This window comes from Ascaphus truei, chromosome 4, assembly GCF_040206685.1.
Source record: "Ascaphus truei isolate aAscTru1 chromosome 4, aAscTru1.hap1, whole genome shotgun sequence".
NCBI lineage: Eukaryota > Metazoa > Chordata > Amphibia > Anura > Ascaphidae > Ascaphus > Ascaphus truei.
This window is the reverse complement of record NC_134486.1, coordinates 388,570,525-388,595,872: the sequence shown is the minus strand read 5'-3', so window position 1 is coordinate 388,595,872 and position 25,348 is coordinate 388,570,525.

Here is a 25,348-nt window from a genome sequence, read left to right as displayed (position 1 = left end):
TCCCTTTCTTCCTAAGTGTAGATCCTTGGCTGACGTGAGTACTATTTTAGAACAGCTACATTCCACATAAATATTATAATTTGGAAGTGTGCCAGGAGTAATCATGGATTACCGCCAGTGACTGCGAGGGGCCCCAATGTCGTTCCCCTGCGGACGTGTCCCAATGTCGTTCCCCTGCGGAGGTATCCCTGCCACCTTCGTCAGATGACAAGAAGGACAGCATTTCATCGGTGGTGATTCGCTGGCCGGCAAACCACCCCAGCGGTGCGGTCCAGTCAAGACCACTTACCGGTGAGAAGGAGCGGATGAGTCAGAGACTCCCCGACAGCAGGCACTAGTGCGGCCTGACCCGCGTAGAAGTCCCACGGTCGGGGCGACTCCCAGTGTGGCGGAGACGGGACCCGAGACTGCTCCTGAGGACAAGAGATCATCGCGAGCCAGCAGAGCAGTGAGAAACTACCACCTTACCCCTGACAGGCCACAAGGGAGGAGACCGGAGAGAAGGCCCAGCCTGGGGCATACTCACGTGTCCAAGACCACGCTGAACTTCCGGTGCCATGCCCGGCGGATGACGCACTTCCGGTGTGGGACCTGGACTTATACCCAGGCTCTGCAGCATCGACAGCAGATGACATCATGTCCGATTTGACCACAGGCCTAGATTGGAAGCATGTACCTGCCTTCCCGATAAGTACCAGCTTAACTATGGAAGAGCTGGATCGTTACAGGGAGTCTGTGGCAGGACGAGGCAAGAGAAGAGTTGCAGCATGGGACAGTCGGCATAGCCCAACTTAAGGACACTGTTCTGGACAGTGATAGTTCCCTCATCCCTGCCCTTAGCGCCACTGTCCCTGCCCCCTCCAGTTCCGGGTCACGTTCAAGCCACCAGAGTTGTAGTAGGGGTAATACATCTGCAGCTCCCACATTATACATGGACTGGCGGGACTGGGTGACCAGTGACAAGGGGTCTGATGGGGAGATATCGTGGTCAAAACCCTAGGGTGTTCAAGCCTGTGTCCAGGGGTAAACCCAAGGGGTCCACGTCTTCTAAGAGGGAGGGTTCTGTGAATCCTGGTATCCCATTAATGAACCCTACTGTATACAAAAATTTAATTAGAGGTAAAAGTAAGGGTTCCCTGTCTAGTGGTACGTCCGGTGTTTCTTCTCGGGGAGGCACAGAAGGGTCAGTGTCTTCTTCGGGACTAGAAGACCACAGTAAGAAATGGTGGGCTCTTTTATTTGAGGGGTATTCTAAATTTATGGACCCTACCTGGTTCATCTTGATGAAAGATGAAATAGTGGACCATTGGTGGGGCAAGGGCACCTATTCTGAAGAGGAGGCTGTCGATGAGCTCACTAGGAGGCTACGAGAACTAAAACAGGGAATTGTGATTGCTAAGGGACCGTCCATCTTATATGATGAGATTGCTTCTAAGGAACCCTTGCACTGGGTACTGCCAGGCATGGCTGGAAATAGGAAGCTCACCAAATTGAGTAGAGCGGATAGAGCTATAGTGGCAAGATACCGTCAGTCTCACGGGTTTGCATACCCCTATGTACCAGAACCCATTATGATAGAAATAGAAGAACAGAGAGAGACCTGGCTCTGAGAAGCTGCGATTGATTATTTAAGCTCTTAAAGTAGCCATTCAGCTTTCCAGACAGAGGACAGAATATGTTATTTTTATAAAGGTTTGGAGCGTGGGAAGAGGGATCTTTATGGACAAAGTAGTGTACCGTCTTGAGAATGGCCCTCCTCAGTCTCATTCCATTAGAGTAATTGACCATAATGGGAGGGAGGTGCATAAACCAGATCCCAGGCACTATTACTAAGTGGCAGATTCTCCATGTTGGGAGTGTCCAAGTTTCGTTGTTAGCACCATCCTAGGTGAATGGGTGATACCTGTAGACATTATGCAATGATATCTATAATTGATGTCATTTTGTATTTTGTACAGGTTATTCTCCTGCGGGATGGCCCAGCAAATTAGGTCCAAGTGTGGACCATTGGATTTCACCAGAGGGAGAGTGTAGCCCTGATTGGTTTTGGGCTATAGGTCTGCCCTCCTCCTGGCAGTAATCTCTAGTAAGGGTAAGTTTGCCAGGAGTAATAATGGGTTTTCTCCACACCTTGCAGTGCAGTGAGTCAGAGAAGGTAGTGCAATCAAGCCTTGTGTCCAATCAGAGGCACAGGGGTGGTTCCTACTGGATCTGTACTTAAGGCACTGTACTTCCTGTATTTAGTCAGTTGTCTTTACCATTGAGAGAGACAAGTTTACCCTAACCAAGCTGTTAGGGCTCTGGCAGTTTGAGGTCCTCCCTTAGGGGAGCGGAGGGAAACAATTTCCTCTTATTCCATCATGGGATAAGGGAAGAGCTGGGACCGCTCCTGGTGGCCAGTGGCTGGGATATCCTGAAGACCTGACCTGCTGGTGACCATTGAGGACTGGATTTGACCATCCCTGGTGAAGCCAGAGATGGCAGGAGCATTGCCTCTTTAACCCTTATCGTTGTGTAATGACCTGGATTTACCACCTCTTCTTTTTGTTTGCATGGGTAAAAATGTAGAAAATAGTTTTAGAAAGTGCTTAAATGTGAAAACTTTTTAAAATGTGCCAAAGTCAGACAGTGGGGTTGAGGTTAAAAAAAAAAGTCCAAGAGAAGTTTGTATTAATACATTGCTCCAATTTCTGATGTCTTTTGTATTGTGTAAGAAAATGTTTTCTACATTTGACGCATATTTTTAGTTACAGAAGTTTACGCCCCTAGGCAGAATTTTTTTTAAAGCAATTAAAAGCTGCACAGAGATGCAGAATTTCATACAGTACATCTCATTATAATGTGTGAGTGTAACTTCCCTTCAACTAGTGCTACTGCCACTTCCTAAATCACAAGCTGACATACAGTACAGCACACCTGGCAAAACTGAGCAAAGACTCAACTACATTAATGCCCATACTATACATGCAAGATGAAAGTGACATAACACATTACCCCCAGTTTGTTTCTTACTGTTATGTTGCTTGTTTTGTGCATTCACTAAAATACATACATTCATGTTGTTTTTTATTGCCGGGGTAGAATTGCACAGACATTTACAGCGCGCCTGAACACATCATTTATGTGACTTATATATCTAAAAACGTAGAACTAGAAAAACATTTGAGAGCGGGGAACATTAATACCCGTTTTACGGTGGGATTTCCGATGTGCCAGATATTTGCAGTGCGGAGTCATAAAACGCTCTGGTGGTCTGAAGCCATGTCGTTTTCACAGCAGCAATTTAACATGTGAATAGAAGCTCGGTGGGAGCTTCAACAATACGTTAAATGGGATACGTACCAAAGTCTCATCTGTAAAACGGGGGGGAGGAGGGGGCAGAAATGGCGGACAAATTAGCAACTGATTTATAGTAAATAAAAATACCCCTTGTGGCGCGCATTATTTACCTGCTGTACCTTCATTCTAAAGTTCACAGGTGTGGTATGCCAAGGCACCTTCATACTTTTTTGCGTTGTCTGAAGCTTTTGAATTATCTTTGCATTTAAGGTCCAAGTTTTGCATCCATACGTGGGCATGGGCAGAATACACTGGTCAAACAATTTCTTCTTGAGGCACAGGAAGGTTCCCCTGAAAGATTGACTTATATCTTATATCTTCCATATGCGCCCTATCCTGTCTTGTTCCCAAATTCATTATAAAAATATAAACGGTTTGCCATACTGACCACGATCTGAAAACATGTTTCAAAGAAATTTGGTGGAAAAATGTAAGAGATCTCTTCATTTTCCACTGACTTTGCATAAGGGTATGCCAGGGGTTACGTGAATTACAAGGGAGTCTTCCTCATAAATAGTGCCTACTTTATTCTAATTCACCCAATTTCAGCTAACTGCTCCTTGGATGTCTCACTACACTTCCATTCCCTATGTACTGTAACTTTCCCGGCCTACCTTCATATCCAAAAAGTAAGGACGTAGTCACAACTTAAATAAGTGGTCCTCATTCCTCTCCTTGTGGAATACCAGCCGTGCCATGTTTTGTGGAGAAACAACCAATCACACGATCTTGAACAATTTTAGAGTGTTGCTGTGAAACGCTTTGGTGACATGTCTCATGGTCGCACTCCCTGGCTGATCCTCATTTACTCGTATATTCATGTAATCTCATGGCTGATGCATTCTTATAAACGTTATTTATAATATCAATGTACGCTTCTTCATCATTTTATCTTCTTAATGCATTTTGGACTACTGAGGTGTAGACAGAATCAAACGCTTAATCGTAATCTACGAATCCTAAACTGAGTGGCAGAAGGTATTCATTACTTTGGGAAATCACTTCTTGTACTACGGGGATGTGGTCCATTGTGTGGTATCCCCTGCAAAATGCTACTTGTTCTCTCGGCTGTGCAAAACCCAAGGTCTGTTTGCAGTCGACTAGTGAGTATCTTCGTAAAAATCTTGCAAGTGATTGGAAGTAGACTGATTGGTGCGTTGTTCTTGATGTCTCCTTTGTCTCCTTTCTTGTGGATGTTGTTAACTATGGCATTACTCCAATTTTCTTGTTCCTCAAGCAACATGTAAACAGTTTTGTAATTATTTTTTATACTTCTTCTAGAGCACCTTTCAAGATTTCAGTTGCAATTCCATCTTTCCCGGGTGCCTTACCATTCTTCATGGATTTTATTGCTTTCGCAACTACTGTACTTCTGGAAGGACTCATGGCACGTCATCAGTGGTTTCTTCTCACTTGTCCTCTGTTGTATTAAGCCCGGTGTTATCTGTGTATGTGTATAATTTAATGTATACGTCCTCATTTCTCTTTATGATAAGTGCTAGGTTTTTTATTGTTGATCCATCGTCTTGTTTAAGTGCAATGATTTGCTCCTTCACAACCATAAGTTGTTGCTTTGTCTTCTTAAAGCTTTTGTCATCTTCAATAGCCTTCTCCACCATATCAGTTAAATTTTCTTACATCTTCAGTGATACAGAACACATGTAGTTCGCAGGAATATGTAAAGGTATAAAGGGAGATTTGATTTCTCTCTTTTTTCGTTTAGATATGCCGGGGGACAACATGCGCTCTGATTTTCTTTGCCCATTGTTTTGAGGGATGTTGGAAAGTCTCTTTCTAAGGAGCTGCAGATTCCCCCACAAGGGTTGTATTGTACAATATATTTATTTCATTACGGAATCTCAATTCACTATTTTATACCATTTTGTCAAATGGATTTTTGCCCTTATTCACTCTTTCATCTTCAGTTATACATTTGTAACGGGTGCTCACCGCAGACTGGACTGAACCGCGAGGCCGAGGTGGGGATATAGATACACCAACCTGGGGCCACAAAGTAGGGTCCGGAATGCAGATGCGTGGTCGTGGTTAGCTGGGTCGGGGTTGGAGAGGTGAGAGTAGTAGGGGTCATGTAGCCGAGGTCGAGGGTGGGAGAAGGCAGCGTAGTGCTATCCGTAGGAGAGTTAGAGGGCAGTAGACAGGCGGGTTGTCGATGTCCGTAGCAAGGGTCTTGATGTAACTGCAAGGAAAGAAAGATGGCAAGGCAAGGAATAACAGGAGCTTGCGACCATCACACATCACATGAAACAACTGTTATGCTCAGCCAAATTGCAGGAGCATATAAAGGGTGATTCAGCCAATCCGGGAACTGCTTGTCAGCAGAGGCTGAAAGTGAAACCAGAGTGCTGATTCGTTGCTGTGCACACAGCAGGAGCTGATGAGGAAGCCTGCAGCAAGTGAGAATCAAACTGGAGCAGCGCTAGAGCCCGATCCTCGCAACATTTGAGGATTATCTTGCTCCACATACAGGTATACAACAAAAGACAGGGGTGCCCAATGCTACATCAAATTGACAAAACATATCTATATCTATATAATTGAATTTTGTGAGATTGTTACTAGATGTGGTGAATCTGATTGGTCCGTGGGTCTGTCACTCAGCCTCTGGCCAATCAGATTGGTCCGTATCCCTGCCCCGCCCCAAACGCCTCCCATTGGCCTGCATGGCTCTATGACGTCACCCAACTGCCACTCTCTTCTCCTCACCCGCAGCTCACCTTCCCCCTCGGCCTCACCCAACTGCCACACACACACGCACAACCACCCGGCCACTGTCCTCTTCACCAAGCAGCCTGGACCGCCGGCTCCCCCCCCCATCACCTCCCCCAGCTCACCTCCCCGCCGGCTCCCCCATCACCCCCCCTCACCCGCAGCTCACCTCCCCGCCGGCTCCCCTCCCCCATCAAACCCCCTCACCCGCAGCTCACCTCCCTGCCGCCTCCCGCAGCTCACCTCCCTGCCACCCCCCCCATCAACCCCCCACCCGTAGCTCACCTCCCCTGGCTGTGCAACGCTCTGCAGGACGCGATGCACATGGCTGTTCCCCGTGGCTTTGCTGTAGTGCAAAGCGTTGTGCCCCAGGGAATCCACCAGGCTCACCCGAGCCCCGGCCGCACGCTGCGGGACATGCCAGCAGGGGGGGGGGGGATGGGGAGGGGATCAGGGCAGTGGAGGCCACGCGGGACATGCCCTACCCTCTGGTCCCCTTCCCCACGGCGCTCCCTTGCTTGCCCGCGTGGGGAGGGAGATGGGCGCGGGGGGGGGGGTGGGGTGGTGTTGTGCAGTCACGGCTGGCGGGAGGTTGGGAGCCATCTGTTCGAATCGCCGGACGTTCCACTCTCCCTACACCCCCTCCTCCTGTCCACTGTGTGTGTGTGTGTGTATGGGAGAGTGTGTGTGTGTGTGACACTGTGTGTGTGTCTCACTGTGTGTGTGTATGTGTCTCACTGTGTGTGTGTGTGTCTCACTGTGTGTGTGTGTGTGTGTGACACTGTGTGTGTGTGTGTGTGTGTGTCACTGTTTGTGTGTGTGACACTGTGTGTGTGTGTGTGTGTGGGACACTGTGTGTGTGTGTGTCACTGTGTGTGACACTGTGTGTGTGTCACTGTTTGTGTGTGTGACACTGTGTGTGTGTGTGTGTGACACTGTGTGTGTGTGTCACTGTGTGTGACACTGTGTGTGTGTCACTGTTTGTGTGTGTGACACTGTGTGTGTGTGTGTGTGACACTGTGTGTGTGTGGGACACTGTAGGGTGGGGACCGGAGCTGCACATGGAGGGGGGTGGAGGAGCAGAGAGAGAGGGGGAAGCGGATAAACAGACAGGGGGAGTGGAGAGGAGGGAGCGGGAAATTTTAAGCCCGGGCAACGCCGGGTGCCTCAGCTAGTATGGTAATAAGTATAAAGTTTAAATACTTATAATAATAGTATAAATACTTATATATAGTATAATAAATAATAATAATAATAGTAATTATTTGTTTTTTTAGTTAAACCCTTTGGCCAAAGCGTCGTAAGCCTGCATACCAACGTCAAGGTAAACCAAGAGGTAACAGGAAGGGTTCACAGTTCAATCAATCAAACGTCAAGGTAAACCAAAAATGCAGGTCCTAACACTAAAACTGTGAACCCTTCCTGTTACCTCTGTATGAGGGGAAGCAACAGCAGTGAGTTGTCCATTCAGCAAATTGCCAGAACCTCCCAAGTTAAAAAGGTGGGGAGGGGTGAGCTCTGAGGGGAGGTGCCACCTACCTCCATTTGACTGTGACCAGTCAGAAATTGATTAACACACACATATTCCCAGGTAGCTCAAACTCCTACACCCACCACATCATGAATATATATTTATGCCAAATTGAGTGCTGCTGAGAGTGTCAAATGTATACAACAAAAGACAGGGGTGCCCAATGCTATATCAAATTGATAAAACATATATGGTAATAAGTATAAAGTTTAAATACTTGAATAATAATAGTAATTACTTGTTTTTTTAGTTAAACCCTTTGGCCAAAGCGTCGTAAGCCTGCATACAGTAGCGGCAGCTTTTATTTGAACTAATGCCGGCGGCATGCCGGGATCTACTCCGGCTGCCGCCAGTCAAGACCGCGCGCCGCCGCGTTTCCAACACGCACCCCCCCTCCACTTCGCGCGCATTTTACCCCCCCTTCCCGAACCCGGCTCCTGCTCTGCCCCTCTGCTTCCCCGCACCCCCGCTTACCTCACTTTAAACTCAGGGGTGTCGGAGAAGCCGGGGAAGCCGGGCGCGCACGTGACTGTGACGTCACAGTGCGCCGCAACACGCCGCGTCTCCACGCTTCCCGCACGCATCCTGCCGTGCGGGAAGTGTTCAAATAAAAGCTGCCGCTACTGTACCAAACGTCAAGGTAAACCAAAAATGCAGGTCCTAACACTAAAACTGTGAACCGGACCCTAATTGTGTAGCATAACCGTTGACTTATAGACCTCCTTATTTTATAGCATGTCCATTGGCTTATATACCTTACAAAACACTCCTCCCTACAACATATGGAGAAAAGGGGGGAGGAGAGAAGGTATGGGGATGGGTGGGAGTTTAGATATGTGCCTGGGGGGGAGAAGGAGAAGATATGGGCCAAGCGTAGGGGTCATAGGTATGGGCCTTGGGGGCAGGGAGGACTGCAGTAGAGTTGGGTGTCAAGTGTGATGACACCATATGGGCGGCGCAGAGGCTGGTGGCAGAGATGAGGGCCTGAGAGACTCGTGGATTGGGCCCTACACATTAGGGTTGCTGGCAGGGGAGCTCGAATATAATGGTGCTCAACTCAGATCAGGTAGTGGACTTACAGGGTTGATGCAGGGATATATATTCACCAACCAGGGCTAGGGACAGAGTCCTGTTTAGAATTAACGTTGATTTGAAGGCAGAGGATCAAGGCAGGAGGCAAAGGTGTGAGGTCGGGATCACAGGCTGAGGTCAGCAACAGGGAATCCACAGGCACCAGAACCGGGCTGGGGCTATAATAACAGCTGGGGCTACAACAAGTTCAGGCACTTTGCTCAGCAACTTCCTGTAGGAAGTGCAGCCTTAATTAGGAGGCTGTCAGAAACCAAGATGGCCAAAAATAGCCAAGTGAGGGCAAGCTCCAGAAAATCACGGAGAGGAGCGCAAAACCAGTCACAGATCATTGCGGAATCTAATATCTGAGCCCTTGACACTTTGGGCCTGGGACAGTTGTCCTGGCTGTCCCTTCCTGTTGGCGGCCCTGGGAATAACTGGTACAATAACATTGGCTACATCTATCATTATTGTGCAACTTCTTTCTTTTTTGAGTGATGATGTCTTTTTGTAGGTAACATAACTACAACTGTGGTTAAGCATGCTAAATCTATTGTGGCAATACATGTAATACCTAGAGTTGTCTTCATGGACAATGGACCTCAGCTTGCATATAAAATGTTCATCAATGATCAACAACACTTCATATGTCTCAGACAGGTCTCCAAACCTGTCATGTAAAACAATGTAACGTGTTTGCTACAGCCTTTGAGTTTCTGCTCTTTACATTTATCCCTGAACATCCAGAAGGTAGAAGTTAAAACACTTAAGAATCTATAAAATAATGCTTTGGAAACTGCATAAAACCCATGTCTGGCTTTGATGGCACACAGAGCAACCCCTCAAAATGTTGGCAATTCTCCAGCAGAGCCAATGTTTGGATGCAATATTGTAACTAAGTTACCTACTCTAAATCGGAGGCCAACTCTTAAGTATAAGAATATTGTGTAAAAAAATTGCAACTCAGAGCTATTTGAAATGAGACATACCCGAGAGCTCAGAAATTGATTCATGGACTTCAGTCCTGTGAAGTACCTGCAAAGATTGAGCTCCAATCCTATCTTGGGAGTATAAATTCAGGTCACTCATTTAAAACAAATGACCAACATCTTCTTCAAATACCTATGGATGAAAGTACCACCATGTTCACAATTGTGATTGATGAGAGATCATCATCTAAGATGAAACAAGAGCGTATGTAACCTATATCATGGACACAGAAAAATAATTTCACTAGTTTGGAGAATTAATTCCTACAAAGAGACTAAATAATAACACGATATGAAAGGGTAGACTATCCTGCCTTGTGGGACTGTTAATTTTGTGACAATTTGTTTAAAAACACAAACCTTTAGTGAAGTTGGATCTAGCAAAGTTATGTTTTTTCATAATATTTAATATTAATTGATATGCAACTGAAATATACTTTTGTGACAGTGGGAAGTAACAACGACCCCTAATAAACCTGAAGCCCCAACCTGCCACCCTTCACCATCCAGTCAAGCCCATGTGCCTATTGCCCTAGCCCTATGCCTCTTCCCCTTGCTGGAAAGGGGATGAAATTGCTGAAATGCTGCTCCGCTGCTGGTGGTCAATCTCCTCAAGCCTCTTGCTGCTCCACAGCTCCCCCTGCCGGCTGTAGTTCTCCTCCCAGGGAAGAGAAGTAGAATTGCTCAGCCTTTGTCTGTGACTGGTGGTTCCTTGTTAGTGACTGTCAGGCTCACCTCTGGCTTCCTGCCACAACAAAAACTCCCCTCTTTCTAAAAGGGGCTCTGCGCGTTTCTGTTCTCCAACCTCTTTTGTCTGCAGGCCTTTGAGAATGAAGCGTTCTGGTTGTTGCCCATTTAAACCCTTCCAGTGCCACCAGATTAACCATACTGGAATATGGGCTGGACGTGGTTGGAGCCAACACACCCCTCTCTCTTCGGATTGCCCTGAACTTAAAACCTAAATGCCTCCAATTGTTCGCTTAAAAACTCGCAAGCTTGGCTTGGGTAAGGCAAAGACTTAATGTTACTCTATGGGGAAACTTTTGTATATCTACCTCTACACTGGCACGTTGCCAGCAGAGTCGTTCTGGAGCACAACATATACTTGTCGCAAGCCTCACCATGGAGCATCCTATGGCTGCGATTGTACACCAAAACACCCGTAGCGACACCGTACGGCGCAGAAACAAGTTTGATACCTACATAAAACTGCCTATATCCAATGCGACTGTCTCTCCACTTGCTACTGCAATGCTGGCGACAGTTGAAGCGTTTTCACGTGACGCGGCCGTCCAATGAAAAAACAGATTTCAGCTTGGAGCCGCGCACACAGTATCATGTGCTTGTGCACATGTCGCTCTGCGACGTAGCTATTGTGACATCAGAGATGCGCGGTCGCCCTGCAGTTCGGCTGTATGATTGCTGAATATCACAACTATTTCACTGCTTCCCTACTCCAAGGCGTCCTCTGTTCCTACAGACCTATGTCCCCTACCTAGTGACCCCAAGCTCCGTCCGGCCAATCGCTCTGTAAGTGCTGGTGTTTATGTTATCCTCTACTTTTGTTTGATCTGCTCTGTTTGTATGTTCTACAGTATTTGGTACTGTACCTTTTTATAGTAAACCTTTAGTTTAATAGCTACTTTTCCGGGATGATTGGTACTGTCGCGGCCAAGTTTATTTGAGCATTTACCTGGTCTCGGCCGTGACAGTGGTGTCGCGCGTGGTGTCCCGGGCGCGCGCCGAAGCCTCGGAGGAGCGGCCCTCCGATCGGGGCTTCCGCCTCCCCTCTCCGGGTCCGCCGGGTCCCCCGGAACCCCCCACTGCCGTCCCCCACATCGCGGGACACCAGGGCTCCCTCGGGGAGCCCTGTGCACGCGCGTGGGGGGCGCAGGCACCCGATGAAGCGTGACCGCGCATCGTGACGCGTGGCACGCCGAGGGGATTCGGCTAGCAAGCCGGAACATCTCCCGGCTTGCGGAACTAGCCGAGTTCAAATAAAACGTGTCGCTTCTGGTAGCTCACACATTCCATGCAGCTACCCTTCAAATTAATTTACATTTGTAAAGTTTTCGGGTGTTGGTGTGTGTTCTGCGAGCTTTGTGGCCATTGAGTAGGCACAGGCCACCAGTTATTTACTTTAGTTATCACAGCTCTTTTGAGGGTTATGTCGTCCCCAATAATGGGTGGGCTATACCAGTAGATATAAGCGCAGCTCTTGGATAGACCCATCGGCAGTCCCGAGAGGTGGCACGCTACCATCCTACTGGGTTTTGGGCTACGGTTTAAGCTTTAGGACACAGCTGGTGCTTGGTTCCCTGCGGTCATAGGATCAAGGGGCTACCCATGCCTTTCCATGACAACTAACATTTCCCTGTGGCAAAATAAATCAATTGGTTTAGCCCAACTCTCACACAGGGATGGGAACCACGGAACCCATATTGTCATGGAGTATGTTCCACCCTTCTACAGCCCAACCCCCCACCAGGTTTGGTCCCCTTCTTGTTCCCCATCCATGTGGTGGCCCACTGTTCCTCACCCCACCATGTTTGCCCTTCCTGCATCCATCCAATAAACAAAGTCACAATGCATGATGCCCCAAATCCCTGTTCACCACCTCAGAAAATAAATCCTGTAGAAAACTATGCGGTTTAATGTATCAATGCAAAGATAGTGGGAAAGGTAGTTTGGAAAAGTTGGCCTTTGACAAACAATTACTGATTTGTATTCAGTCTCACTCATTTTTAACACTTCAAGTGGAGGCTCTTTAATTACTTTTTTTCTTTAATTAAAGTGACTTTTTAATTATAGTACGCATTTTTGGTCCTTAACTCACACATTTTACTGATTCAGTCATTAGAAACTGATATGAAACCAGGACATGGAGAACACACATGCTAACACACTCAGAGCATGGCAAAAAGATTTCCCAGAAATACAAAATATGGATCAACTCGTACTGGGTATACAGAGGGTGAATAAGATCATACCTTCAGAGACATGGAGGGAAATGCAATGCAAAATAACACATAGGGAATATATAGCATTTACAAGACAGATAAGGACAAGGACAGGCGACACTACATTCTGTCCCAAGTGTAAGGCCCGTTCTATAGTGCCGGGCGCGTGCAGATTTTTAGTTGGCTGACGTCAGTCAGCCTTTCTATACGAGGGCCGCGCGCACGGCAGGGAGAGGGGAGCCGACAGAGAGCGGCGAAGATGAGGAAAATCATCTTTTTGCGCTGCTGCCTGCGCTCAAATGTATGTATGTGTGTGTATGTGTGTGTGTGTATGTATGTACGCGTGGATGTGTGTGTGTGTGTGTGTGTGTGTGTGTGTGTGTGTGTGTGTGTGTGTGTTTCAATGATTGCAGAAGTAAAAAAAAGAAATATTTATTAAAGTTTTTTTTTCTTTAAAAAATCTTATCTAGCACTTCCTTTCACTCACACAACCCATGCACACACATACATACACACACATACATACACACACATATATACATTACCTGCAGCTCCCGGCACTATATACAGGAAAAGCATGCGGCACGTGCACGCGCGTTCGCATAGGCACGCGCGGCCTCATGCTGTATATAACAGCCCTAAGACACTTAAAGCAGATCTTAAACATTGCCTCTGGGCATGTACACATATCTCCAGATACTGAGACCAAGTGTTAGAATACATAAAAACAAAGCTAAAAATGTCACGGGTGAAAGATCCGATCCCTATGGTTTTCGGGAATATAGAGAACTGGACAGAGAGCAAACAAATTAGCAGATCAGTAACCAGACCCACTGAAGTTATACTTCTTGCTGCAAGAAAAACCTTTATCATAAACTGGATACTACCTCATCAGCCCTCAATAGAGAACTTACATAACACACTATACAAACTAATGACGATAGACAGATTAGAGACTTGCACAGACAGAAACAGAACAATGGGGGACTTTCATCAAAGATGGTTTCTAGAAGGCAGAAATATGTGGACAAAAGACAGTACGGAATAAAAGGACTAGACAGCGAAAGGAAAGAAAACAAAGGAAAAAGAAGGAAAGGACCAACACGACTAGTTCAGTTTGAGTTAAAAGTTAAAATTGTTAAGATTTGAGTCGAGCAATATGGATAGCTTTGTATAAGAGCACAATAAAGACAATAGGATAACTAACAAGTGCCATACAACGGAAGAAAAATGAGAGAAACTGAGAATGAGACTGGGGGGGAGGCGCGATCCCGCTGAGATTTAGAAATGGCAAATAAAAGGGTAACGGACCTCCTTCAGGAATGGGGAGAGACCAAATTATCACAAGCCTAAGCCAAACATGAACCCAAAGGGGATAAAATGTATAGCCCAAATGGCCGGGTGGGTGTCGGGGCAGGGTCGCGTCGATCCCAAGACAAAACTAAGCAGGAACTTGTGTAGGGACCTATATAAAGCAATAGGAAATGTACGAGATATATGGCTAAATTGTGTGATATAATGTACCTGGAAAAAATAATTGTCTATGTTGAAAGTGAACCCAATAAAAAAAGAATTGAGGGAAACTGATATGTCTGCTTGCACACAGTTGTGTATGATTGGGAGCTTTTGGTAAAATTTACCAAGTCAAAACAGGGAGGTATCATGATATTGGTGTAACAGGTGTTCCCCCACCCTAAGGGAGATTTCACTGTTACCTGTGCTCTCGCTGTGCTGTACCTGTGAGGCTTACAGGATTGCTGAGTGTCCGCCAATGTTAGTGGGAAAGGCAGGACAGGCTTTCAGGATATTCTCAGCTCTTTCTGTGTGTAGCGTCTCCATTTCCAACAGGCCCTAGCCAGAACTGGGTGCAGTTCCTGCAGGAAAACCATCTTGCACTCCCACTGATAAACTGCAGTCACAGGCAGGAGTATAAAAACAGCTACTGGTCTTTATTGAGAACAGCCGTACGCAGTCAACAATGCATTTCCTCTGGTCCCTGGAATCAACCCACAGGGCTTGAGGCCCCAAAGGTCTATCCTTTGCTCCCCTACTCCCTTGGTGGAGTAAGGGGTAACAACTCCCGCTCCCCTGCGGGAGGGGATAGCACAACGACCCACTCCCTTGAGGGGAGAGGGTAGAACTGTCTAACTGCCACTCCCACTGTTACCGGGGGCGAGGCTTCAGGTCTCAGGCCCGGGTGGGCGGCACCTAGGCCTCAGGCCAACCCCCCCCTGTCACTCAAGGAAGCTGCTTACTGCAGCATGGCATAGATTTAACCCTAACACTGCCTGCACTGGTGCCATGGCTTATGTGTTAGGCAGGGCAGATTAGTAGCCAAGGGGATACATGGTTACATTGGTAAGAGGAAATACAGTAGCTTTGTTGGGTTGTGTATTACTCCTTTGTCAGAGCATGACCTTCATGGTACTGATTCTCCTAGAAAAATCATGTCCTTCAGTAGAGATGAGAAAAAGACGGGTATGTGAAATCAGGAGCTACCAGAACCTTACCATTCAAAACCAAAACCCTTACGCTTCTCTGAACCACAACATGAGAACACAAAGCCAAGTGCCCATCTCTACGTGTTTATTTTTCAATTATGTTATGTTTCTAAGGCCTCGGGCATGGTCAGCGCTTATGCGCTGACCCATGCTGAGGCGCGCTGGTACTTACCAGTGATCCCCTACAGCCGCAATGAGAGCGGCTTTAGTAGGGGCTCGCCTAGCGTGCGGAAGCTTAGGTCTTAGGTAAATTTTAAATTCAAGCGCTTGCCGGAGCGCAGGGCCGTCACGTGAGCGGTTTGCCCAATGAGGGCGAACCAGCTCCGTGACGTCACTGGCCCACCCGCCGACACGCCCTCGACACGCCCCCGGACGGCGCGCTGTCTAAGGCCAGGGAAAGCACCCGCTGTCCCTCAGCCTCAGCGCGCCTCCGCCAGCAAGCAGTAACCCTGGACGAGGCCTAAGTTACATTACTTTAGTTTCATAACTGTTTGTAATATTTTATACGGCAGAGTTTTGTTCCATAATTTGGTAAAAATCCCAAACCAAACAAATCAAGTTTTGGCAAAACCAGAACCAAGACACGAAATTCAAAACCAAAACATGAGGGAAAGTGCCCATCTTTATATTCCAGAAATGTTATGTGAGTATTCTAATAAATCATAGGAACATTCTAAATTCAGTTGGAAGATAAAGAGTATTCATTTATATATTTGGAATGACATTGTGTACAACATTTCATATACCATACTAGTAGCATAATAAAACAAATACAGTAAAACACCACAATAAAAAGTCCCCGATCTGACTTTTGGAGTCACATAAAGTGGCTTAAATGAGAATGAGCCGATGCCAATTCTTTAACAGGGATTTTTAACTTTTGCAACATTACAAGGCTCCACCACCCAAATTGCTTTGCACCTTCATAGGGGTTTATATAAATAATGCAGTGCTAAGCCATCACTTCACTACATAATGGGGGCAATTGAGCTCCTTAAATAACAACAGTGCATTTCTATACAGTTTTGCAGCAAACAGTTTTTTTAAGGATGCTATTTTGCTGTGTTCTTCAAATGACCCCTTCGAGTGCTTTATTACACTAATGTTCCAGAAAAGTGGCATGATATTACTCTGACTCATAGGTATTTCCAAACTTGACTCATAAGGTTACTATGAGCATAAAACTCTTAAATTCCCCACAAAAGTAATTTAGGGTAATTAGCGCTGACTATTAGAAAGGTGTGCTTGAGCATGTTTGAGTATGTTTCATTTTACAACAACACAATATCTTGCCAAAAAAATATCTCAAATATTTAGAGCTGAAAGTTGTGAACGCCATCTTTAGAAAAAAGGTAGTACTGGATGTCCACTGTCCATTACACCCCAAAATACTTTTGTAAACTATAACCATGCATCTGAGTTGTCCTACTTTATTTCTCTGGCCTGGGCATCGTATTGCCTGGAGGTAATTCACCTCCCAAATGGTGGATGCTCAATCCTACTGATTGGGATTTGCAGTCATGCAGCATAATTACATAGGGAGAGGCGTATCAAAGCAAATTTGATGCAAAATGTATGCAAATTGTGTCATTTTCCTCTCAGGACTCATTGTGTCAATGTATCAAAGCCTTTGGTCCAGTTGAGCTACCTGATGCACAGATTATAATGAGATGTATGTGTCTCTCCATACATGTTTCTTGCATTTCTCTTTGTACATAGTAGCTGCGCGCGCGTGATGTCACGCACGGGCGATCCGTGGCCTGTGGGGGTAGGAGGAGGAGACGGGACCAAAAGCAGCTCCCATTCAATGTTTGGGGGACGTTCACGTGAGGGGTTCGCCCTCATTGGCTGAACCGCGCACGTGACCTGGCCGTCGCGCGGCAAATTCAATGTCTCGCGAAGTATTGGTCGCCCCAGCGCTCTCGTGCATGCGCGCTCTATGGCCATTCACATTAGCTTCATGTGTTTTGAATTTGGCATGCGCGATGTTGCTCGCACCGCCGCTTTCACTATGGACTTGGCCTTAGATTTAAGTGTTATATCACCTCTGACCTGGTAGAGTTTTTGATTCCTATCACATCAAAATCTGATCAAGTTAATTAACTTAAAGTATTCTATTGAATTTATTCCCAATATTCACATGTACAGTACAGCTGACTCTGTAAAATGCAAAATACAAAAGGGATTAAACCAGGGAAAACAAAATGAATGTAAGGCCGTGCCCATGCAGCCTGCTAGCGAGCAGGAGACGGAGAGGAGAGACATTGCGCTTGCTGGCAGCAGAGGCGATTCCTATCCTGCAGCTGGGCTTTAATCAGAGGGTTTCGGGGGGCGTGGCCGTGACGTCACGGAGCTGGTTCGCCCTCATTGGGCGAACTGCTCACGTGACCCGGCCATCGCGCAATGGAGACAAAAAAGTTTGTCTCCGCACGCAGCGCTCTTGCTGGCGCTCATATGCATGTGCACACGTTAGACGTTCCTATTGGCCCAATGGAACTCATCGCCCAGCATGCATGCGCACTCCGTGAGCATGGACACGGCCTTAGGGTCTGACCTGTAGACATGAAGAAAATAGAGTGAGAGGGGAATTCATGCAACAAACAGCTTACGAAGAGTTGGTTCTGAATCAAGACAACAGATTTGCAATTCTGAGTAAAGAAAACTGCACCAGATATATCAAAGAATACATCCCATTAAATCAACATTATTTTATTCAATGGATCTGCAATGTTTTTCCTTAGAATTGCACTCTTTGTACCTTGATATATTGATACCAAAGAAGGGGTTTCTTCCGTTTCCTTGATACATCTGGTGCATTACTTTGTACTCCAGTTTTTAAGGTGTGAGACTTTGATAAAGAGACACCTTAATGTGAATAGGATTACAACATGGATTACAACAGGATTACAACATTAGCTACAGCGAACTCTTGTAACATACATAGGAATAGCTGTTTTACAATTTGAAATATACTGTATGAAGCAATTATCTAGAGTATACTACTTATCTTTAAAAAAATGGACAGTAACGAAGAAATCACTTAAAAAGTAATATAATGTAAAAATAAGTAAAATAATGCCTGGGTTAACCGGAGTACTTGTTTGTACAGATGTCCTTCCTTGGGGAACCCCAGAAGTATAATGAGCAAAATTACAAAAAGGAAACAGAGCGAGAAAAGCCTACTGGTAATGGTGCTGTGTATATGTGGGAGTATCTATTTTTATATATGGGACAATTTTTCAAGGTCTTGTGGACAAAAATATTTTTACATTAAAAAGAAATTAAAAAAAAAACATTTGCTTTCAAAGAAATGTTTTTTTTTGCTTTGAGAAATCTGGTGCTGAGTGTTGTAACGTTTCTGCATCTCCAAGACTGTGATAAATAATCCCGCGATCCTATCTTTGGTCCTTTCTTACATTAGCAGCGGGGTGCAGAAAATATGGAGTGAGCCTTCCAGCACAGAGGTGAGCTCATGAACTAGTCTGAAGTTACAGTAACTGCGAAATGCTGCTGAAATGAACAGTATGTAAAACGAATCACCAAAATGAACCGTTTGGGGCATAAACAAAATTCCATCCTTTATTAATATTACTATGTAATTATTATGTGACGATGCTCCATTTGTGCCGCTTTGTCTATTTACATATCCTATTATAATGCTTGTGTTATTCCACAATACAACCACATCTCCGTGGCTTCCCAAGGAAATGGACATGTGAGATTTAAAGCAGCAATACATTTAAAATCCTACAGTGTGTGTTTTGTTGTTGTAAATAAATCAGTTTTGTTGTATTAGATAATATGGCATTTAAAAATTCTAAGAACTCCACTCATTTGACTCTTTTTTTACCCATAATCCCTAGCTGCAGTTGAATCATTGTAGACTAAGAGATAATGTTGACAGGCAGGGTTGCAGACCTGTCTGGCACGTAAATGTATTCACAAAGGGGTGGGCAATTATTTTGGCTGGAGGGTCACTTGATAAGCTTTTCTAAGCTTCGGGGCCACATACTTAATATAGAATCTACATTTTCTGTGGCCCACGAAGCTTACTAAAGGTCCCCTCCTCACCAGCTTCTCCCCACCTGCATCTCCCCTTTTCTCTCTTACCCCCCCTCACTCTTTGCCTCCCTTTCTCACTCACTCTCCACTTCTTCTCTTTTAATTCTCCCCCCTCATACTCGCTCTCCCACTATCCCCTTCTTTCCCACTCTCCCCTTCTCTCTCTGTCTCCTCCTCCCGTCTATCTCTCTGTCTCATCCCATCTCTCTCTCTCTCTCTCTCTCTCTCTCTGTCCCCTTCTCCCGTTTCTCTGTCTCTTTCTAGTGTCTCTCTCTCTCTCTGTGTCTCCTTCTCCATCTCTCTCTGTCCCCTTCTCCCGTCTCTCTCTCTGCCTCCTCCCATCTCTCTCTGTGTTCTCCAATCTCTCTCCCTCTCTCCCTCTCTCTCCCTCTCTCTCCCTCTCTCTCCTCCTCTCTCTCTTCCTCTCTCCCAATTCGTTTTCTCTTTCCCCTTCTCCCATCTCTCTGTCTCTTTATTCTCTCTCTCTCTCTCTCTCTCTCTCTCTCTCTCTCTCTCTCTCTCTCTCTCTCTCTCTCTCTCTCTCCTCTCTCTCCTCTCTCTCTCTCCTCTCTCTCTCTCTCCTCTCTCTCTCTCTCTCCCCCCCCCCCTCTCTCTCTCTCTCTCTCTCTCTCTCTCTCCCTCTCTCTCTCTCCCCCGTCTCCCGTCTCTCTGTCTCTTTCTCCTGCCTGTCTCTCTCTCTGTCTCCTTCTCCCGTCTCTCTGTCTCTTTCTCCTGCCTGTCTCTCTGTCTCTGTCTCTTTCTCCTGCCTGTCTCTCTCTCTGTCTCCTTCTCCCTGCTCCTGTCTCACTCTCTCTGTCTCCTTCTCTCTGTCTCCTTCTCTCTGTCTCCTTCTCACTGCTGCCTCCTGTGCTGCTTCCTCCGCTGCCAGCGCCTCAGGTAGGGGCCAGGGGAGCGGCACCATATCTGCACCATAACGGATATTCAAACAAGTTATATGGCGTGCACTGGAGGTTTTTCTTGGATTGTTATTTTACAAAAGACAAGAAGGTATAGCAGTGGGTAGTTGGACTTACAGTACGTAAGTCGTTACGTAGTTGTACGGTACGGTAGTTGGACTTACAGTACGTAAGTCGTTACGTAGTTGTACGGTACGGTAGTTGGACTTACAGTACGTGTTTTGACTTTGTTAGTGACTTACAAACATGCAGTGTTTCTAAATAATGTCACGTTGCTGCATTTTCTTGCCACAAACACAACTGCATCCATGCTGCCATTTAGGTTTGCTATCCTTTCTACCAAGCATTGCTGGAAAGGGTTGTGGATCTGATCCAGGTCTGTAGATGCTGCTGGTACAGTGTCGTATTCCAAGTCTAAACCTTGACCACCAACGCTGCTAAAACATAACTTTATGATCACTGCTGCAGTGCTACTGTACGACATGACATTAACTAGCATTACATTTACAAGCACAAAGAGCAACTGGAAACCACAAAGGTTTATATGCTGCTGCTTCCAAATCAACCTGCATGTGGTAAAGCAGACTTTAAAAATATTTTTCCAGATGAAATATCTCATCAGACCAACACATTGTAAAAGGCAAACAAAATAGCTGCCTACAGTAGCACTCTTTACTGAAAGCAATGGATGCGTAAAGCACTGTGCACTGTTCTAACCACTGCTTTAGACTTCCATTTCAGAAGGAACTTAGGGCCTCATGCAGAGAGCATAGAATTTTAAAAATGGCGAATTTCATAAAAAGGAGCTTTTTTGGAGAGTTTTAATCTCCATATGCAGAAAAGTGCGAATTCTGCTATGTTTAACATGGATGCGTGTGGCGAGTTTAAATTGGCGAGACGCGCACTTCAGAAACGTGTAAAAACATTTTCGCGCCTTTTTTTTCCCCTTTAGTATAGGCGGCGAGCGCCATCTTGCCATATTTTCCTGGCGCGGCTAAAATGCGCGAATCGCGCCATTTTCTTGGCGCGAACAGCCGCAACAAGCCATTCGCACTTCTCTGCATACGGCGAGTTTTAAAAATGGCGCGATTGAGAATCTCGCCAGCCGCGAGGCGAGTTTTAAAAATAGGAAAAAAAAAATGGCGCGTTTTTCGCAACTCGCCATTTTATGCCGTTTTCTGAAGGAAATTGAACAAAAAATGGCGAGTTTTGAAATAACGATGCTCTCTGCATGAGGCCCCTAGTTCTCAAACATATGCATTCTATCACTTTAAAATATTTATGGAGATTGTTTCTGCTGTTTATTTTTAACACTTATTGGTAACAAAAGTAGTGTCGTAATATTTCACAGGGTTGGAAAGTGTCAGCTGGAGACAATCATATTCTCAAAGTCATACAGTGTGTAGTTTTATGAAGATCATGGCGCCCGCCAAAAAAATTGTATCTGTTATAGTGAAAGGAACGGGATCATTATATCTTTGTTGACACAATAAATCAGACAAATAAGAAATCACAGCATTAGGCTCGCCACATTTATTAACATTTTGGAACCTGTGTGCTAAGATCATAGTTTAACTTTTATTGTGCGTCAACATTTTAGTGCTAAAAAGTAGTATAGACCTTCCTAGAATGCGCATCGTAAAGCTCAACCCCGTTATAGCGCGATCCGCTACAATGCGAATCCGCAAATAACGCAGTATGAGCACGTGCTCATCTCTCTGCCGTCGTGTGCCATTTTTAAAAAAAACATTCAACTGAAAACTTTATTGACTACCGGACACATACACACACCACGTGGGAATTGAACATTAGTACATTTTGTACAAAACACTTGCAGGGATCGAACTCAGGACCTTCTGATACCAATGCCTTACCTCTTACCTCTACACCATAGGCTTGGTGTGAGAAGACATACCCTATAAATATATATGTAAATGTTAAATGTTATGTTTATTTCTAGATGTCTGTGACATCGCACAGCTCCTGTGGTGTAGAGGTACAAATCTTAACTAACATATGAAAGGGCCTGGGTTCAATTCCGTATGATATGGTATAATTTATAAATGATAAAAAAATTAAAATAATTTGTGAACACCAAGGACCACGCTATAATGGGGTTCAGCTGTATGTATAAGGGTCATTATGTGACTTCACATTGTGACACATTGTTTGTTGTTTGAAATTAAGTTTGGGGCATTGCATCTGTTGAATACCATGATTGATACAATTTCAACTAAAACTTGTTTTAAGTTGTGTATTTTTTTCAATGCAGACGCTCAGGTGCTAGTGTGTCTTTAATCTAAATGCAATGTAACCCATCACTTATTCCCGTTCATTTCATACAGTATGATATGATATCCCATTTATTTCAATGTTACCCACCCTTATTCCCCTGAAAACTTCAGATGACTAAAAAGTATTTTTAAAGTATGACTTTTTTATTAGATTACTGTAAATGACAGTCTAGAGATGAATAACAAGGATTTTGTGAAATAATATGATCTTCAATCTTCTTCGAAATATACAATCTTGTTCAAGCGACATCTTTTTGGGGCTATTTCTTGTGCGGTTTCACGTGTAAAAGAATTGTGAGAATGTTATTTATTAATAATCGAGAAGAAGCAAATGTAAAAATGTCTCTGTATGGAGCGCATACTACCGATAAACTTGTATGGAACACATATGCATATCTTTAATTTCTGCGCATGCGTGTTCTATGGACTTTTTGCTATTAATTCATATATTCCTGTTTTGCACCTCAATTACGAATACATCTCTTTAGCGAATACTGAAAACGTAATATATGCTGAGCTAGGATAGTCTTTAGAATCTATGTGTTCTATGGAACCTGGTTGAAATGCATATGCGTGTCGTTGAATATCTGCGAACTGTATGGAACGCATAAACAGTACAGGTATTGACAATTGAATGGAACGCACACAATACCTTCAATGTCCATTATAATTTGTTTTCATAAAAAAACAACTATATTTATTTGATTCATCAATTCTTCTTTGCTTGGATGACTCCAGCCCACAGTTCTCTTTGGTATTAACATGAGAACTTCTAAGCGCACTAGGAGCTAAAGTGGTGTTTAGGAAAGCCTGTAGTGTAAAGAACATCCTGGCGCCTTGTGCGCTTAGAAGTTCTCATGTTAATACCACTGGGGCCCCTTAGGTGCACAGACCCCGTGGCAATTTGCTCTGTGGGCGTTGTGCTACGTGTAAATATATGAACTTGTGACAGATCTATTTTGGTTACTACCACTGGGAAGGAACTACAGGTATCTTGCATTATAAATGGCAACACTTGCTTTGTAATATATGTGATAAGTTGTCCTTGTGGACTTCAATACATTGGCAAAACTATTAGAGCTCTCAAAATTCATTTTGGTGAACATGTCAATGGAAAAAAAATGATAGATTGAGTAATGAGGGCAAAATTATTCATAATTTGGCCTGCATTTTTACATCACCACAGTGGGAACACAACTGGTCTCCCTAGGTGCCTGGAGGTGGTGATAAGCATTTGAAATTAAAGCAGAGGGAGCAATATTAGATATTTATGTTCCTCAGTAAAGCCCCTCAGGTCTTAAATGGGATGATGGATCTCAATCCATTTATTAGATAGTACTTCTACACTTCTGTTGATCATTTTTCATTCCATATCATTCCATATCATATTCTAAATATTTATATATTTTTATATCATGTATTTTATTTTTCAATATTTAGTTGTTATTTTTCCATTCTATGCTTACTCCATCTATAGTTTTTTTTATTGTATATATTATTGTATTTGTCCTTTGTAAGATATATTTTGTATAATTGTAAGAGATGTCTTCATGTATACGGTTAGCTTTTGCAAGAGGCGTAGCCAATTAGTGTATATATATATATATATATATATATATATATATATATATATTACAAACAAAAAATTGACTGCGCTCAACAGGTACTCGAGATCTAAATATAGTAGTGATATTAAACAATCTTGATTAGCAAAAATGATCGACTAAACATACATTGATGGTAGTTCAATAGCTGAATTAATACTGGTATTTACTATACAAGCTTATAATAAGTGAGTGTATTGGTGGACCATAATACATAAACCTAAAATAGTTAAGAACCCTAAATTACTGTTGCAATTGTTAAAATGTATTATTATGGTAAAAAGCAAATTTTAACTCAAATGAAAAATTAAAAATGAATTGAAAAAAATATATATATTAATGAAAAAAATGAAAAAATAAAAATAAAAAGCAAAAATGGAAAAAAGGGCTCAAAAATAGGATCTGGCAGCTCTCCACAAGGACCAACGACCTCCCCAGAATCTGCGAACAACAAGAAAAGAAAGCGCCCGATCCTAGTGCAACATGAAAAATACACTTTTAATAAAAAGATTAGGTCCAACAAAGATGCACTCACAAACAAACAATAAATAAAAGCCTGTAATGAGTATACTCATTCGCCTCCACGTGTTGCTCTGGCTCCCTTGGTGTGCTGCTCTCCCTTGGATGAGGTGTCAGCTACTCCAGTAATCTCCACTGGATACAGGAACAGCAAATGTCTCTGGATCCCTGACCCGCAAGTACAACAGGTCACACGGCCGGACTGGATACCAGAATGGTAAGTATATACCCCCGTAGTTCGGTAGGCCGGTAAGGTGCTATGTCCTGAACCCTTCACACATACTGTATAGGGTGCCCGGTACCTGTACCACCGCTGGTACACTGCTTCTCCCTGTAGATGGAGTCCCGGCCTTTCCCGCAATCGTCTCGGAGGGTTCGCAACTGGGGCTCTGATCCGGAAGTGTAAAAGTCACCACTTGGTGAACCGGAAACAGAATACCGTGTCTGTGACCCCGCTGTTGGAGTAATGGAGCCAGCAAAGTCCCGAAAATCCTAGCAAAGTCTAGGCAATAAAACAAAGTGGCAAACGGGCTGCAAACAAGTATATCAATAAAATCTGGTTTGAATACCAGTAAAAAGTCTTCCCTACGCGTTTCTTCACTCTTAGGGTGATTTCATCAGGGGATTTTATTGATATACTTGTTTGCAGCCCGTTTGCCACTTTGTTTTATTGCCTAGACTTTGCTAGGATTTTCGGGACTTTGCTGGCTCCATTACTCCAACAGCAGGGTCACAGACACGGTATTCTGTTTCCGGTTCACCAAGTGGTGACTTTTACACTTCCGGATCAGAGCCCCAGTTGCGAACCCTCCGAGACGATTGCGGGAAAGGCCG